Source organism: Gopherus flavomarginatus (genome assembly GCF_025201925.1).
Source record: "Gopherus flavomarginatus isolate rGopFla2 chromosome 13 unlocalized genomic scaffold, rGopFla2.mat.asm SUPER_13_unloc_1, whole genome shotgun sequence".
Classification (NCBI taxonomy): Eukaryota; Metazoa; Chordata; order Testudines; family Testudinidae; genus Gopherus; species Gopherus flavomarginatus.
In genome coordinates, this window is record NW_026114609.1 from 3,021,369 (window position 1) to 3,040,210 (window position 18,842).

The 18,842-nt window shown below is 47.8% G+C and overlaps 1 long non-coding RNA gene and 2 other non-coding genes across 5 annotated transcripts in view; 2 read left to right on the top strand and 1 right to left on the bottom strand.

The window, feature by feature from the left end:
* Positions 1–18,842, top strand: part of LOC127040999 (uncharacterized) — a 341,937-nt gene that overhangs the window by 90,807 nt on the left and 232,288 nt on the right. The gene's annotated exons all lie outside the window — the stretch shown is intronic.
* On the bottom strand, positions 6,324–6,487 carry LOC127041022 (U1 spliceosomal RNA). Its single transcript, XR_007771605.1, has one exon. It is a non-coding gene; the product is annotated as a U1 spliceosomal RNA (small nuclear RNA).
* On the top strand, positions 9,993–10,108 carry LOC127041032 (U5 spliceosomal RNA). The gene has a single exon (XR_007771614.1). It is a non-coding gene; the product is annotated as a U5 spliceosomal RNA (small nuclear RNA).

The following is an 18,842-nucleotide window of genomic DNA, read 5'->3' on the forward strand; positions in this document are numbered from 1 at the left end:
GGGTTAAATTTGGCCTGGATTCCCCAGGTGCTGGGGGTGGGGCATGGGGCTGGGAAGAATGAGCCTCTACTCCCCCTTCCCCAGACACAGTTGCATGGGCACAGACCAAAGGAGCCTGCAGCACTGCTGCCTAGAGGAAACTGAGGCACCAGCCACTGACAGACACATCATGGCTCTCCTCATCCTCATCCTCTTTTCCATATACAACCTGGCCAGGGGAGGGTGGGGGTAAACTCAGGGAAGTTGCATAGTTAACCTGTGGAACTCCTTGCAAGAGCATGTTGTGAAGGCCAAGACTATAACAGGGTTCAAAAAAGAACTAGATAAGTTTATGGTGGATAGATCCATCAAGGGCTATTAGCCAGGGTGAGCAGGGATGGTGCCTGTAGCCTCTGTTTGCCAGAAGCTGGGAATGGGCAACAGGGGATGGATCACTTGATGATTCCCTGCTCTGTTCATTCCCTCTGGTGCACCTGGCACTGGCCACTGTCAGAAGACAGGAGGATACTGGGCTAGATGGACTTTGCGTCTGAACCAGTCTCGCCGCTCTTATGTCTCCCTTGGAGCGGCAGTGACACCCAGTGGGCAGTCAGAGTAATGCACAGAAGGTGTTTCCCTTGATACAGCAGTGACACCCACTGGTCAGGTGGTGTAATGCACAGCATGTGTCTGCGCTCTACGAGCAGTGACACCCACGGACCAGTCACGATAAGGCACAGAGTGTGTTTCCCACCAGTCTGGGTAAGGCATAGAGCATGTTTCCCATGGAGCAGCAGTGACACCCAGTGACCAGCAGGGGTGGCATCAGACTCTTCTCCTTTAATGGGGGACTGAGATGGGATAGACAAATAAATTGGGGGGCTGTCTCCCCCATCACCTGGCCCCACCCTTCATGGAGGCCATGACTCTGCTCCTTCTCAGTTAAAGGCCAGGCTCATCTCCTCTCTCCCGGGCTAGGGTTTACAGCAATACAAACTTTATTAAAACAAAATAGTAAACAGGGTTTACTTTAAATATTCTAAATCTGTCCAAATTTTAGTACTGAATCCAAAGTTCTCTTAAAGATCCCATTAGTAACCAAAACCTAAATGGAAACCAAAAACAAGGCTTAATTTAAAACCCAAACATTAAGAAAAACTTTGTTTGTAAAAATAAAAACTAACAAATGCTGTAAATTAATAATTTCAACATTTTATCAAAAAAGTGTGCTGCAGCAGAATAATAAAATAACATCAAATAAATAAGCATGACCACTAAAACCTCCTATAAAGGAATTGAATCCTTGAATACTGGTCAAATCTGAATAAAATATGCAGAACTATGTCAAAACTGGTGTTGCAGGACAGCCATTCGATCCAGAAAATGTCAATTAAAAGCTCCAGTCCAACTAAAAATACCAAAACAACCCAATAAACCAAAATGGTCACAGCCTGAAACAAACCTACACAGAAGCAAAATTAAACCTGTACCAACACAGGAACAAACGATGTAAATTTCTAATTCTAACTTCTTGTTTCTCCCAGGAGGAAGGTGTTTTGCACTCCAGTAAAAAGGCTGTCACTGCAGCTTTCCTTTCACTAAATAAGATTTTTACCAAATATAAATTGCCCTCCAATTTCTCTTAGAGAAATTGAAATTGTATCTTTGCACTAATAGCCCAAGTGTGCAAGTCCATCCCCTCAGAGTAGCCCCACACCCTGAGGCCACGGGAGAATCCCAACTGGTTTGTGCATTTGTAACCCTGGGGCCTGAAGCTGATGAGAGAAAGGGAAGTGAGCCATCTTGGAGCTTTCCGATATCACCTGCGGGGAGCACAGGGATTTGACTGAGTGACATCCTGGCTAATTTTCACCTTGTTCTCCAACAGCAGAATCCACTGGAGAGCTCGGGAGTGACTTGACCATGGCAGCACCCTATTTACATATTAAAAGCTGGCATTTTGGAGCCAATGGGTGAAATGTGAGTACTTTTGGGTTTGGGATCCACATGAGAAGGGATGTGTATAAACTGGAGAGAGTCCAGCAGAGGGCAATAAAAATGATTAGGGGACTGAGACACATGACTTACGAGAACCTACAGGCCATATCCTGTATGTTAAGCTAAGGCAAAGTTAGCATACCTGTATTGTGACCTTTTACTCAGAGAGGAAAATCGACCTTTATCATGTTACTTAAATAAATAAGTACCCATGCCTGTCCAAGACCTTTACCTAGACCAATCGACAATGGAGAATGGCATAGGGTTTTTTTCAGTGTTGTACCCACAGATTTAACAGGTATGCTACAAGGTAACTTATGTGCATATGTACATGTTATGAACATGCACAAACATACTAGCCTATGAAGTAAATGTACCCTAATGTTTTGTGGGTGAGGAATGAAATTTGGGCGTAGGAGGAAGGATTTCCGGCCCTTGTGCCCTATAAAAGAGGTAACCCACCTTGCTAGAGCACTTTGCTCTATCATTCTGACTTACTTCCTCCACTCTCTCTCTATGTACTATCAGCAGGCTGTACTTGTTCTTAAACTTTAAGTTTCAAGGGAACTAGGCTAAGTTCGGTTTCCCTACGTTTTTAGTCTTTGTTTATTAGGTTTTGATTTTAAGTTTAACATATACAAGTAAACCCTAAGTAACACTAGCTTTTTCGAAGCACTTCATCTTTCACTTAAGAATTGAGAATCCTGAACTGCAAGGCTGGTCCTGTGTCTCTTACCACCAGGTTATCAAGGAAGGCTGTGAGTATATTAACCAAAACTTTGTTGCATATAATGCCATATGTATCTTCTGAATAGCAGTAATGCAACTGTAACTTTGTAACTCAATTAAATTAAATAAAATGTAAGCTAATCAATTAAATTTTCATCAAATTATCCAAATTAATATTATGAGTACACCCTATATCAGAGTACATGGGGCAGAAAATTGGAGTGCAGAGGGATGAAGGCACTGGCTCTGGGGGTCCAGACTCTGGGGTGGGGTTAGAATGAGACATTCAGGGTGCAGTAGAGGACTCAGAGTTAGGATAGAGAATTGGGCTGTGAATGCTCAGGAATGAGGCCAGGAAACAGAAAATTGAGATGAAAGAGAGAAATCAAGCTAGAGCAAAAAGCAGAAAAGAAGTGTGTGATTCGAGCTGCAGAGGAAAGAAAAAACCTCTCCCTGTCCTCTCTCACCAAAGCATCTAAGAACCAGATGAGAAACATCTCTCCCCCACTGCAACAACAATTCAAGTTGACCTAGGCTGAGAAAGGAAATTTTCTCCTTTGCAACACTAGCAGATCTGGACTGGACTGTCCTGTCCTGTCCTGTCCTGTCCTGTCCTGTCCTGTCCCGTCCTGTCCCGTCCCGTCCCGTCCCGTCCCGTCCCGTCCCGTCCCGTCCCGTCCCGTCCCGTCCCGTCCCGTCCCGTCCCGTCCCGTCCCCTAACCCCCTCCAATCTGGTGTTCCTGGCCTGGGACACGGGTGGGGCTCCTCTCTTCTCCATTTGGGACATGGCGGGATGAGAGAAGTAACAGGGCTTTATGGGAAATAATTATTTGCCTGATTCATGTGCAAGCCCTAGTCCTTGTTAACCCAAACAAACCGTTTATCCTGCATGCTGATGCCAGTTTGGAGAGTCTGGGAGCAGTCCAGTACCAGGAAGTGGAAGGAAATGTAAATCTGTAGGCTTTGCCAGCTGAGGACTGTCTGATAGCGAAACTCACTATCCCATCCACCAGCAGCAGTTCTTGGTCTTGAAATGGGCGATCACTGAGAAATTTCGAGACTACTTGTGTGGTGCTCAGTTTCAGGTGTGGACAGAGAACAATCCACTGACTTATGTGTTAACAAGGGCTAAGCTGGATGCTAAAAGGCAGAGGTGGGTGGCTATTTTTGCTAGCCATAACTTTGCATTCAATACCAATGAGTTGGTATAACAGGAAATGTGATTTATCAGGACCACCAATTCTTGGCTGGGGGAGAATGTAAGCAGGGTCGCTATGAACCCTACCCTGCCATCTGTTGGTGATCTGTTGTAAAGGCCTTTTGAGGCTGATGTTATTTGCATGGTTCCACCCACCCCAGATTGCATGATGGGGGTGCCTGTCCAAAGGGTCATTTTGGCTGCTGTGGGATCCCCAGTCTCTTTCTTATTAGGGCAGGGGTAATAAAGTGCAGTTATTCCGGTGATATAAATCAAGGACAGTAGAATGGTACTTAGCAGTTCATGATTTCGGAACTCACCCGAACCTACATAAATCTCGTTAGGCAAGGGACATGGGTTCCAAAGCATTGTGAAATAAGAGAGATTGAAAAAGGATGTTTGTCTTTATTAGTACAGATTTCTTGTGAAATCTCTAAATGCAAGTTTTAGGTGTTATGTATCTCTCTAGTTTAAAAATAGAGCTTTTATAGTTCTAAAACATATTTGCATCTATACTACAGATAAAAAGTTATTAATGACTAAATGTCCTTTTTCAGGCATATATAAAGTGCTGGCCTGGCATCTTGTTTCCACATTAAAAGTTTTAAACAACTTCATAGACGGGTAAAATGCTCCTTACAGCTCAAAAGGCAAGGAAATTTTGCAGATTACACACTGAGAGATCATCTGTGGGACACAACTTTTGTGACACACGAACTACCTCTGCAACGAAATTCTTAGTCACAGGTCAGCAGGAGGGTTTATGCAAATTCTGGACTCTGGGACCAGAGCTGGGGTTGGCCAGGGGGGGGAGGGGGGATTTTTGTGGCACATGCACCACCTCTGCAACACCAACCTTTGTTACCTCACTCCATAATACCACACACGCAGCAGACTTTTACCTCTCAGGAACCAAAGCATACCCTGAAAGATTGAGTGACATAACTTTAAGGCAAACAACTTCAGCACTAACAACAACTCAAAAAGATTCAAAAACGCCTCTGTCTTTACACACCATAGACAACAAGAAAGAAACCTACAAGCACGGACCAGCAAGAACCAAACAAACATCCACACCCACCTTCAACAAGCTTTGGGTCTTTGGAACCCAGACCTCTTAATGGGTGAGTACTTTACAGGCGAGGGAGAAGCTCTCAGGCCTCAAATGCCAGGTACAGTTCCTCTCTCCTTGATTCAGAACGAACAGGAAAATACACTGCATTACTCCTGCCCCAATTACAAAGAGACTGGGGATCCCACAGTAGCTGAAATGACCGTTTGAACAAGCACTCCCATCATGCAATCCGGGGTGGGTGGAACCATGCAAATGACATCAGCCTCAAAAGGCCTTTACAACAGATCACCAAAAGATGGCAGGCTAGAGTTCATAGCCACCCTGCTTAACCTACGGTGGGAAGGAGCAGAAAAGAGCATCGGGGCTGCAGAATAGTGCTTGCATAGGCTTTCTTTGCCCTGGTTTGCTGTAAGAGTTAACAGTGAGAGATTGGTAGTCACAGGTCAGCATAATCTCCCCAAATGGAAAGGCACTGTTCCTGGAGAAGGGTCCTGGAGAGGGTTTTCCTCGTTGGTGCAGGCCATCCACCTCCCCGAAAAGCGGGAGCTAGGTCGACGGAAAAATTCTTCCCACCAAGGCCTGGACTGACGTAGCTGCACCGATTTACGTTCCCCGTGTAGACCAGGCCCGAGGGTTGGAGCGTCCCGAAGAGTTAAGTCAAAACAGCTCCATCCGTCAGGGGTGCGCAAAAGGGAACCTCGCTTCTGGGTGACGCGGCCACGCCGCCCTAAGCCCCAGCGTAGCTAAGGGCATTCGGGGAGCCGGGGGGCCTAAAGCGATGGAAAGACCTCCTCCAGCACAGGGTTGTGACAGCCTGGTCTCCATAGCACAGACAGGGAGGCCACCAAGAGACAAGAACAGACAGCAAAAGCCAAAGCGGCCCCAGGGCAGGGGGCGAGGCTGCCTGGTGGACGAGGGGACCGGGCAGGACAGGCCTTTTGGACAGGCGCAGGGAAAGAAGCAGAGCAGGTGGGTGGGCAGCTCCCCTTAGAGCAAAAGAAGGCATTGGTCCAAGCCCCCCCCCACCCCGGCAAAAGCAGACTAGAGAGCAGATCAGCTGCAAAAGACCAGGGAAGGTCAAGAAAGCACAGAGCCTTGGAAGCCACAAGTAAAGTTTCAGAGCTGAGCTTTGTTTTCTCTCACTTGGCCCCATTATCAGCAGCAATGACAAAGGTGCCAAGAGCTACAGGAGATGAGAAAAAGAACCGTCAGAAAGACAGAGAAGCAAAATGGCTTTTGTCAAAACCAACCAAGCACACAGCTACACGATGGACCAAGCATCCCCAGCCCACTGAGCAACACTCCCCAAGACATCTCAGTTTTCCTGTCTTTTCAACCAGTCACCAGGGGAGAGCACGGACACAGTCCCCCACTACCACAAATTATGCAGTTGAGTTTCCTGCATTTAGGGAAATTGCAGGGGTCAGCACACCCACAGTGCAATGGATGAGCCTCACCCTGGGAAAACCACCTCCGTGATCATGGTATTTCCCCTGCCAGGTAAGTATGAGGTCCTACTGCCCAGCTGCCGCCTGCCCTCGCTCTCCCCAGACTTATAAGACGCGGGGCAGACCGCAGCGCCCCGAACCCCCGGCCTCGCCCACACCGGCCCCCACTGCCGACAGCTGCCCCGCCGCGTCCCCGAGGCCCCTCCCTTCTCCATGCCGAGCTCGAGGGGCCAAAGGCGGGCCCTGCCGGGCAGCCTGTCTCTGCTCCCACAATGCTCTGCTCGCACACAGATCTGCATCCACGCTCATACGGCTCCGCCCCTCCACTCGGGCCCCTCCCCCTGCCTGCCCGGGCCAGGGCTCTTGCGTGCCCTGGAGTTGAAGCCGAGTCCCGTCCCAGGCATCCAGGCTATCAGAGAGATGACATGGACCAGCTGCTGCTGGGGAAAGAGTGCAGCTTGCATTTTGCTGCTCTCTCTCCCCACCGGAAGTTGGTCCAATACAAGAATGACCTCCCCTGCCTTGTCTCACGTCAGTTTTTCCTCAGTGCAGAAGGTCGGGTGTTGTCAGCCGCTCTCCAGAAACTGGAAGGCCACTCCATCCCTTTTGTTACCTGCCAAGTGAGGCTGAGTGCACTGGCAGGCAGCGCCGTTGGAAGAAGTGGAAGATTGGACAAATGACCAGGGAGGAGTATAAAACTATTGCTCGGGCAGGCAGGAGCGAAATCAGGAAGGGCAACTCAGGCTTGGAGTTGCAGCTAGCAAGAGATGTTAAGAGTAACAAGAAGAAGGGTTTCTTCAGGTATGTTAGCAAGAAGAAGAAAGTCAAGGAAACTGTGGGCCCCTTACTGAATGAGAGAGGCAACCTAGTGACAGAGGATGTGAAAAAAGCTAAGGTAGTCAATGCTTTCCCCTGCCCTGCCCCCGTCTTCACGAACAAAATCAGCTCCCAGACTGCTGCACTGGGCAGCACAGCATGGAGAGGAGGTGACCGGCCCCCTGTGGAGAAAGAAGTGGTTTGAGACTATTTAGAAAAGCTGGAGGAGCATGAATCCGTGGGGCTGGATGCGCTGCATCCGAGGGTGCTAAAGGAGTTAGCGGGTGTAATTGCAGGGCCATTGGCTATTATCTTTGAAAACTCATGGTGATCGGGGGAGGTCCCGGATGACTGGAAAAAGGCTAATGTAGTGCCCATCGTTAAAAAAGGGAAGAAAGAAGGAGGATGCGGGGAACTACAGGCCAGTCAGCCTCACCTCAGTCCCTGGAAAAATCATGGAGCAGGTCTTCGAGGAATCAATTCTGAAGCACTCAGAGGAGAGGCAAGTGATCAGCAGCAGTCAGCATGGATTCAGCAAGGGCAAGTCACGCCTGACTTACCGAATTGCCTTCTGTGAGGAGATAACTGGGTCTGGGGATGAGGGGAAAGCAATGGACGTGTTATTCCTTGATTTTATCAAAGCTTTTGATACAATCATCTCCCACAGTATTCTTGTTGGCAAGTTCAAGAAGTATGGGCTGGATGAATGGACTATAAGGTGGAGAGAAAGCTGGCTAGGTCGTCGGGTAGTGATCGATGGCTCCACGTCTAATTGGCAGCCGATATCAAGCGGCGTGCCCCAGGGGTCGGTCCTGGGGCTGGTTGTGTTCAATATCTTCATTAATGTTCTGGAGGATGGCGTGGACTGCCCTCTCAGCAAGTTTGCAGATGACACTAAACTGGGAGGAGCGGTCGATACGCTGGAGGGTAAGGATAGGATACAGAGGGACCTAGACAAATTAGAAGATTGGGCCAAAAGACACCTGATGAGGTTCAACAAGGACAATTGCCCAGTCCTACACTTAGGACGGAAGAATCCCACACACTGCTCCAGACTAGGGACCGAATGGCTAGGCAGCAGTTCTGCAGAAAAGGACCCAGGGGTTACAGTGGAGGAGAAGCTGCCTATGAGTCGACAGTGTGCCCTTGTTGCCAAGAAGGCTAACGGCATTTTGGACTGCATACGTAGGGGCATTGCCAGCAGATGGAGGGACGTGATCGTTCCCTTCTATTCGACATTGGTGAGGCCTCATCTGGAGTACCGTGTCCAGTTTTGGCCCCCACACTACAAGAAGGATGTGGAAAAACTGAAAAGAGTCCGGCCTAGGGCAAGAAAAATGATTGCGGGGGAGGGGGGGTGCGGGGCCTGGAAGACATGACTTATGAGGAGAGGCTGAGAGAACTGGGATTGTTTAGTCTGCAGAAGAGAAGAATGAGGGGGGATTGATCGCTGCTTCCAACTACCTGAAAGGGGGTTCCAAAGAGGATGGATCTAAACTGTTCTCAGTGGTACCAGATGACAGAACAAGGAGCAATGGTCCCACGTTGTGGTTGGGAAGGTGGCGGTTGGATATTAGGAAAACCCTTTTTCACGAGGAGGGTGATGAAGCATTGGAATGGGTTCCCTATTCCAATGGAGGTGGTGGAATCTCCTTCCTTAGAGGTTTTCAAGGTCAGGCTTGACAAAGCCCTGGCCGGGATGATTTAGTTGGGGATTGGGTTGGACTAGATGACCTCCTGAGGTCCCTTCCAACCCTGAGGCCTGATCCACACTACAGCGTTAAATTGATTCAAACAGCATTAAATCGATTTAACGTTGTACCCGTCCACACTACAAGGCACTTTAAATCGATATTAAGGGCTCTTAAAATCGATTTCTGTACTCCTCCCCAACGAGAGGAGTAACCCTAAAATCGACATTACAATATCGATTTAGGGTTAGTGTGGACGGAAATTGAAGTTATTGGTCTCATTCTTTTACTGTAGCTACCCAGAGTGCACCACTCCGGAAATCGATAGTAGCCTAGGACCATGGACGCACACCACCAAATTAATGTGCCCTAGTGTGGACGCGTAAAATCGATTTTATAAAACCGGTTTTAATAATTTCGATTTTATGCTGTAGTGTAGACGTAGCCTGAGAGTCCATGATTTTTAAGCTGTTCCCGTGCATCAGGGCGAGCTGCAGCTCAGTGAACTCCAAGGATCTCAGGCGAGCTACTTTGCAGCAGAGGCAGACCAAGCAGCAGGTACAACGCGGGGTCGCACCCCGGCCGGCAGATAGAATCTCATGTCCGAGATCCTGCCTCCTTTTCCTTGGTAAAGTGTGTGCTGTTGCTCCGGATTTTAGCTGTGGGCCAAGTGCCCTCTTGCTTCGTCCTCCATGTGCCTGGGCATCAGCGGGACTGTCTCAGGAGAGCAGCTTCCCCACCCTCGCCGCATCCCAACCTCCGCCCAGCTGGGGAAGGAGCAGAGACAGCCCGGAGAAAAGACTCCTTTGAGAGCCGGAGATGGCCGAAGCATCTTATTTGCATACTCACAGTGCACTGCGCGCAGCGAAGCGAGTCCCTGGTCAAGGGGCTAGTTTTACTCCCTGTGTCCCCGGTTCCCATGATCCAACTCGGGCTGTCAATCGGTTCAATTCCATTTCCTCTAAAAGCTCTGCGGTTTAGCGGGCTGTGAGAGTACTCACCCTGACTTGTGGTAGCATACGCGGTTGCCCCGGCAGTGCCACTGCCCTGTCTTCTATGTACTCTGTTTTCTCTTCAGTTTGTATAAATCTTTCACCTTTTACTAAAGATTTCCATGGAGAGGAACATTTATGAGTTTGTACCCATTTTTTTGAGGCTTTGCTTTGGTGAGGCTGTTCTCTGTTGTGAAAAGAACAGAAGGGGGCTACTTGAACTGGTGTCAGTGGCTCAAGCTTCCCTATAAACAACTCAGAGCTCTGAAAATGACTGTTTAGGATTTTCTATCCCGTTATTTTATTTTACTTTGAGCTCATCGTGTTAGTGAGATGGCTTCCTATCTAGCAGGGGACACTTTTGTGATGGGTATTCTGCTGGCTCTTTGGTTTTGGAAGTTATCGGTTATCACGGTTGAAGAGCAGCAAATAAATGCAGCGTTGTTTGTGTTAAGGTTTGGTTTGTCCCAAGAGTGTATGGTTTGGAGTCATTTGTAACTCTGCGATTAGTTATTGGCAACAGCTTGTTATTGGGCCCCTGAGTTGAAAGGCTGCTCTTGCAGATTTTAGTTTGTCGTTGTTGGAAGGTCAGTTAAAGAGCTGCTTTCTTTATCTAGTCCATGAGGGTTCTTACGCCGCCCTCCTTGATATACCTTCCAGAAGGTGATTGCATGGTTTCCCTCGCCTCCCCACAGAAGAGAAATTGTCCATCCCTTTCCTGTTGGGAAAACACCAGTGTTTTCAAAGGTTTTGCCCAGATGAGGGATAGTTCATAGGAGCAGAAGAGGAGGAAGGTTGTGGCCCTTTGAGTCAGATTCCTACCTAGCGTTTAAGGCCAAAAGGAACCAGCCGATCACCTCAGGGGGACTAAGGGGCACCAATGCCCCAAATAGTGAGGAATTGCTTTGATGTAATTGACTGTATGTTTGAGATAGTTCGGTGGGAAGGAGCAGAAAAGAGCATCGGGGCTGCGGAATAGCGCTTGCATAGGCTTTCTTTGCCCTGGTTTGCTGTAAGAGTTAGGGTCCACACTACAGCGTTAAATCGATTTAAACAGTGTTAAATCGATTTAACGCTGTACCCGTCCACGCTACAAGGCACTTAAAATCGATTTTAAGGGGTCTTAAAATAGATTTCTGTACTCCTGCTCAATGAGAGGAGTAACCCTAAAATCGATATTACTATATCAATTTAGGGTTAGTGTGGATGGAAATCGAAGTTATTGGTCCCATTCTTTTACTGAGCTACCCAGAGTGCACCGCTCCGGAAATCGATGGTAGTCTAGGACCATGGATGCACACCACCGAAGTAATGTGCTCTAGTGTGGATGCGTAAAATAGATTTTATAAAACCGGTTTTATAAATCTGGTTTTAATAATTTCTATTTTATGCTGTAGTGTAGACGTAGCCTAGGTTAAGCAGGGTCGCTATGAACTCTACCCTGCCATCTGTTGGTGATCTGTTGTAAAGGCCTTTTGAGGCTGATGTCATTTGCATGGTTCCACCCACTCCAGATTGCATGATGGGAGTGCTTTTCCAAACGGTCATTTCAGCTGCTGTGGGATCCCCAGTCTCTTTGTTATTGGGGCAGGAGTAATGCAGTGTATTTTCCTGTTCGTTCTGGATCAAGGAGAGAGTAACTGTACCTGGCATTTGAGGCCTGAGAGCTTCACCCTCGCCTGAAAAGTACTCACCCATTAAGGGGTCTGGGTTCCAAAGACTCAAAGCTTATGGGAGGTTGGAATGGATGTTTGTTTGGTTTTTGTTGGCCTGTGCTTGTAGTTTTTTTTCCTACTGTCCATGGTGTGTAAAGACAGAGATGTTTTTGAATCTCTTTGAGTTGTTGTTAGTACTGCAGTCATTTGCCTTAAGCTTATACCACTCTGTCTCTTTCAGGGTATGTTTTGGTTCCTGAGAAGTAAAAGGCTGTTGTGTGTGTGGTGTTATGGAGTGAGGTAGTAAAGGTTGGTGTTGCAGAGGTGGTGCATGTGCTAAAAAAATTGGGTCCCCCCCCACTGCCAACCCCAGCTCTGGTCCCAGAGTCCAGAATTTGCATAAACCTGCCTGCTTACCTGTGACTAAGAATTTGGAAATTGTGTCCCACAGCTGCTGTCCCAGTGTGCAATCTGCAAAATTTCCTTGCCGTTTGAGCTGTAAGAAGCATTTTATCCAGTTATGGAGTTGTTTACAAGTTTTAGTGTGGAAATGAGATGCCAACCCAGCAGTTTATGTATGTCTAAAAAGTGCATTTAGTCATTAATGGCTTTTTATCTGTGGTATAGGTGCAAATATGTGTTCAAACTATAAAAGCTCTATTTTTAAACTAGAGAGATATGTAAGACATAAAACTTGCATTTACAGATTTCACAAAAAAATCTGTACTAATAAAATACAAACATCCATTCTCCATCTCTCTTATTTCACTATGCTTTGGAACCCACGTCCCTTGCCTAACGAGATTTATGTAGGTTCGGGTAAGTTCCAAAATCACAAACTGCTAAGTACCGTTCTACTGTCCTTGATTTATATCACCAGAATAACTGCACTTTATTACCCCTGCCCTAATAAGAAAGAGACTGGGGATCCCACAGCAGCCAAAATGACCCTTTGGACAGGCACCCCCATCATGCAATCTGGGGTGGGTGGAACCATGCAAATGGCATCAGCCTCAAAAGGCTTTTACAACAGATCACCAACAGATGGCAGGGTAGAGTTCATTCTCACCCTGCTTACATCCTCGCCCCCAGCCAAGAATTGGTGGTCCTGATAAATCACATTCCTTATTATACCAACTCATTGGTATTGAATGCGAAGTTATGGCTAGCAAAAGTAGCCACCCACCTCTGCCTTGTAGCATCCAGCTTAGCCCTTGTTAACACATAAGTCAGTGGATTGTTCTCTGTCCACACCTGAAACTAAGCACCCCACAAGTAGTCTCGAAATTTCTCAGTGATGGCCCATTACAAGACCAAGAACTGCTGCTGGTGGATGGAATAGCGAGTTTCGCTATCAGACAGTCCTCAGCTGGCAAAGCCTACAGATTTACATTTCCTTCCACTTCCTGGTACGGGACTGCTCCCAGACCCTCCAAACTGGCATCAGCATGCAGGATAAACGGTTTGTTTGGGTTAACAAGGATTAGGACTTGCACATGAATCAGGCAAATAATTATTTCCCGTAAAGCCCTGTCACTTCTCTCATCCCACCATGTCCCAAATGGAGAAGAGAGGAGCCCCTCCCCTGTCCCAGGCCAGGAACACCAGATTGGAGAGTGGGAGGTGTTCATGACTCAGTCCAGGTCTGTTAGTACTGCAAAGATGAAGGTTTCCTTCCTCAGTCCTGATCAACTAGAATTGTTGTTGCAGTGAGAGAGAGATATCTTTCATCTGGTTTGTTGATGCTTTAGTGAGAGAAGATAAGCAGAAGTGTTTTCTCTCTCTGCACCTAAAATCACACACTTCTTCTCTGCTTTTTGCTCTACCTTGATTTCTCTTTTCCATCTAAATTTTCTTTTTCTTGGCCTCATTTCAGAGCATTCACAGCCAATTCCCTATCCTAACTCTGAGTTCTCTACTGCACCCTGAATGTCTCATTCTAACCCCACCCCAGAATTTGCACCCCCAGAGCCAGTGCCTTCATCCCTCTGCACTCCAACTCTCTGTCCCATGTAGGCTGATGTAAGGTGTACTAATAATATTAATGTGGATAATTTGATGAAAATTTAATTGATTAGCTTACATTTAATTTAGTTTAATTGAGTTACAAAGTTACAGTTGCATTACTGCTATTCAAAAGATGCATATGGCATTATATGCAACAAAGTTTTGATTAATATACTCACAGCCTTCCTTGATAACCTGGTGGTAAGAGACACAGGACCAGCCTTGCAGTTCAGGTTTCTCAATTCTTAAGTGAAGGATGCAGTACTTAGAAAAAGCTACTGTTACTTAGGGTTTACTTGAATATGTTAAACTTAAAATCAAAACCTAATAAACAAAGAATAACAACTTAGGGAAACCGAACTTAGCCTAGTTCCCTTGAAACTTAAAGTTTAAGAACGAGTACAGCCTACTGATAGTACATAGAGAGAGAGTGGAGGAAGTAAGTCAGAATGATAGAGCGAAGTGCTCTAGCGAGGTGGGTTACCTCTTTCATAGGGCACAAGGGCCGGAAATCCTTCCTCCTATGCCCAAATTTCATTCCTCACCCACAAAACATTAGGGTACATTTACTTTATACACTAGTATGTTTGTGCTTGTTGATGACATGTAAATATGCACATAAGTTACCTTGTAGTGTACCTGTTAAATCTGTGGGTACAACACTGAAAAAAACCCTATGCCATTCTCCATTGTCGATTGGTCTAGGTAAAGGTCTTGGACAGGCATGGGTACTTATCTATTTAAGTAACATGATAAAGGTTGATTTTCCTCTCTGAGTAAAAGGTCACAATACAGGTATGCTAACTTTGCCTTAGCTTAACATACAGGATATGGCCTGTAGGTTCTCGTAAGTCATCTGTCTCAGTCCCCTAATCATTTTTATTGCACTTTGCTGGACTTTCTCCAGTTTGTCCACATTCCTTCTCATGTGGGTCCCAACCCCAAAAGTACTCACATTTCACCCCATTGGCCCCAAAATGCCGTCTTTTAATATGTAAATACGGTGCTGCCATGGTCAAGTCACTCCCGAGCTCTCCAGTGGATTCTGCTGTTGGAGAACAAGGTGAAAATTAGCCAGGATGTCACTCAGTCAAATCCCTGTGCTCCCCGCAGGTGGTATCGGAAAATTCCAAGATGGCTCATTTCCCTTTCTCTCATCAGCTTCAGGCCCCAGGGTTACAAATGCACAAACCAGTTGGGATTCTCCCCTGGCCTCAGGGTGTGAGGCTGCTCTGAGGGGATGGACTTGCACACTTGGGATATTAGTACAAAGATACAATTTCAATTTCTCTTAGAGAAATTGGAGGGCAATTTATATTTGGTAAAAATCTTATTTAGTGAAAGGAAAGCTGCAGTGACAGCCCGGTTACTGGGGTGCAAAACACCTTTCTCCTGGGAGAAACAAGAAGTTAGAATTAGAAATTTACATAGTTTGTTCCAGTGTTGGTAAAGGTTTAATTTTGCTTCTGTGTAGGTTTGTTTCAGGCTGTGACCATTTTGGTTTATTGAGGTGTTTTAGATTTTTAGTTGGAATGGAGCTTTTAATTGACATTTTCTGGATTTGAATGGCTGACCTGCAACACCAGTTTTGACATATTTCAGCATATTTTATAGATTTGACCAGTATTCAAGGATTCAATTCCTTTATAGGAGGTTTTAGTGGTCATGCTTACTTATTTGATGTTATTTTATCATTCTGCTGTAGCACACTTTTTTGATAAAATGTTGAAATTATTAATTTACAGCATTTGTTAGTTTTTATTTTTACAAACAAAGTTTTTCTTAAAGTTTGGGTTTTAAATTAAGCCTTGTTTTTGGTTTCAATTTTCATTTAGGTTTTGGTTACTGATGGGATCTTTAAGAAAACTTTGGATTCAGTACTAAAATTTGGACAGATTTAGAATATTTAAAGTAAACCCTGTTTATTATTTTATTTTAATAAAGTTTGTGTTGCTGTAAACCCTAGCCCGGGAGAGAGGAGATGAGCCTGGCCTTTAACTGAGAAGGAGCAGAGGCACGGCCCCCGTGAAGGGTGGGGCCAGGTGATGGGGGGCACAGCCCCCCAATTTATTTTGTCTAGCCCATCTCAGTCCCCCACTAAAGGAGAAGAGTCTGATGCCACCCCTGCTGGTCACTAGGTGTCACTGCTGCTCCATGGGAAACATGCTCTGTGCCTTACCCAGATTGGTGGGAAACACACTCTGTGCCTTATCGTGACTGGTCCGTGGGTGTCACTGCTAGTAGAGGGCAGACACATGCTGTGCATTACGCCACCTGACCAGTGGGTGTCACTGCTGTATCAAGGGAAACACCTTCTGTGCATTACCTTGAATGACCACGAGGTGTCACTGCTGCTCCAAGCAAAACACCTTCTGTGCATTACTCTGACTGCCCACTGGGTGTCACTGCTGCGCCAAGGGAGACATAAGAACCAGACTGGTTCAGACGCAAAGTCCATCTAGCCCAGTATCCTCCTGTCTGCTGACAGTGGCCAGTGCCAGGTGCCCAGAGGGAGTGAACAGAGCAAGGAATCATCAATTGATCCATCCCCTATTGCCCATTCCCAGCTTCTGGCAAACAGAGGCTACAGGCACCATCCCTGCCCACCCTGGCTAATAGCCCTTCATGGAACTATCCACCCTAAACTTATCTAGTTCTTTTTTGAACCCTGTTATAGTCTTGGCCTTTACAATGAATTCCACAGGTTAACTATGCAACTGCCCTGAGTTTACCACCCTCTCACCTAGCCAGGTTGTATATGGAAAAGAGGATGAGGATGAGGAGAGCCATGATGTGTCTGTCACTGGCTGGTGTCTCAGTTTCCTCTAGGCAGCAGTGCTGCAGGCTCCTTTGGTCTGTGCCCATGCAACTGTGTCTGGGGAAGGGGGAGTAGAGGTTCATGCTTCCGAGCCCCACGCCCCATCCCCAGCAGCTGGAGAATCCAGGCCAAATTTAACCCTGGCAGCTGGGCCGGGATTAGCCTGGGCTGGGATAGGGCTGGGGAGGAATTGGGAGGGAGACAGACACACCTGCTGTGAGGGAAGATCCTCCCATTCCCCGCCAACCCCCTTCACTCATTGCAGCATAGCACCCCCTAGCATTTCTTTGTCTGTCACGGGAGCTGTCTGCTGCTTGCTTCTCCCTTAGCATCATCTCTCCCCATCCTGGGGCACTGGCATTGCCCATCCTGTGCAAATAGGCAGGCCCCGGTGTGCCCCATGGCACTACCCTGCAATTGTGGGGGCAGCTGTTGGATGGAGCCATATCAAAATATGGGGGTGGGCAAGGCTGGGGACCAGGACTCTTGGGTTCTCCCCTCAAATGTGGGATGGGAGTGGAGGTTAGGGGGTAGAGGGGGGGAGGGGCAGGGCTGCGATCCAGGGATACTGCTTTTTCTGGTTTTCTCCACCTCCTGCAGCTGCCTCGGTCCTTTCAGTGCGTTTCTTGTTCCAAATTCATTTGCTTACTTGTGTAAGTCACCCCAGAGGTGGCTGCATTTCAGTGTTGAGTGAGGCACCCTTGGCTGCATCACCACCTAACCGTGCCTCTCTCCCCCTTCGGGTGACCCTGCAGCACTCAGCAAATATCCATAAGATCATGGGGCACTTTGAGCACTGGGCAGACAGGGGCCAGGCGCCCAGCCCTCCCTCCAGTGAATGGGACCCAGCACACTTTACTTTTTACAGGGATTAAAAAGGGGCAAAGGGGGGCAAATCAGAGGAGGGGGTGGCCAGAGTCTGAGAAGGGGGTGGAAATTGACGGGTTGGAGGGTCAAGCAGCTGGAGGCAGAGTTAGGAGAGGGGCTGAAGGGAAAAGTCAGGGAGGGGGGGAGGAGCCAGAGATAAGCCCAGAGGGAGGCGCTGCCAGAGGGTTAAACCCTGGCACAGGCAGGGGCCGAGGGGTAACAGTTATCCCGGTGGGCTGTGACTCCAGTGTTTGCAAACATGGGTTGGGGGAGCAGAGGGCTTTTTTATTTCCCCTCTCACAGGCAGCACCTCTGAGCATGGACTTACCAGGGCTGGGCTCTTAAAGGTACAGGCATCCCACTGCCTAGACACTGCAGCTCCTCTCTGATGTAACCTACTCAGGTGCTGCAGGAGGAGACTCAATTCAGTGAAACTGGGCATTCTCTATATGCCCCCCAGCCAGGGGGCTGTGCACCCCCTTCCCCGAATTTCCCCAACACCCCCTCCCTCAGTGGTCAGGTAGTTACATGCAGCGCTGCCAATGTTGGTTCCATTGGTTGCAAATTTGAATGGAAATTAAAACGTTAACACACACTTTAAAAGCAGATATAATGTATGAAAACTACTTGTACCTGAGAAAGTAAAATAGGTTTGGAAAGTCTGGACAAAGCCGGGTTTCCTCACCCAGCTGTTGTGTTTGCTGACAATGTCGGTGCATTGGCTTCAGCAGTGCCAACCTTAGAATTTCAAATGATGATTTGTAAGCGAGGTGTGAATGAGCTCCCCCCTGACAGCTACTGATGACCAGGGTTGGAGGAGGCTTTGGGACCAGACTGTATTTACATGAACTCACCTACTCTGCTGAGGTATCCAGCGGACAGAGCTGGGCTGCCTCTGCTCTAGGTGCCCGGAGGAGGGAAGGTGTGTGGGGCTCCAGCCTGGGACTCTTCCTCCCTCCTGCCAAAGCCTGACTATTAATCCCAGTCCTGGCACTCCTTTCTTCAAGTGCCATGTGGGCCAGAGGAAAAGTGTGGTAGGAATCACAAGGGCCAAGCTTGTGAACATCAGGTGCAGCAGCAAGAATCGCAGCTATCAGGGTAGCAAGTTCTAGAGCCCTAAGCCATTGTGGCCACCCCAGCCAAAGACCTGGCTCTAGGAGGTGTGAGTCACCCAGCAGGAGGGGAAAGATTCATTCGTACAAAGCTGGAGACAGGGAAGTTGAGCTCTGGGGCTTTACCACAAACATGGGTGGCAAGTTTGTAGAAATTTTGGTGGTGCCCAGAACCCCCCCCCCCACCTCCACCCCCGAAACTCCTCCCCCACCTGCCTAAGGCTCTGGGAGGGGGCTTGGGGGGGACATCTGGGGTGCAGATCCTGGGCTGGGGATTAGGGTGCAGGAGGGGTGCAGGGTGCAGTCTTTGGGATGGAGTTTGGGTGCTCGGTGCAGGCTCCAGGCTGGGGCAGGGGGTGGGGTTGTAGGAAGGGATGAGAGGTGCAGGCTCTGGGAGGGAGTGCAGGGCTGAGGATGAGGGATTCATGATGCAGGAGGGGGCTCAGGGCTGGGGCTG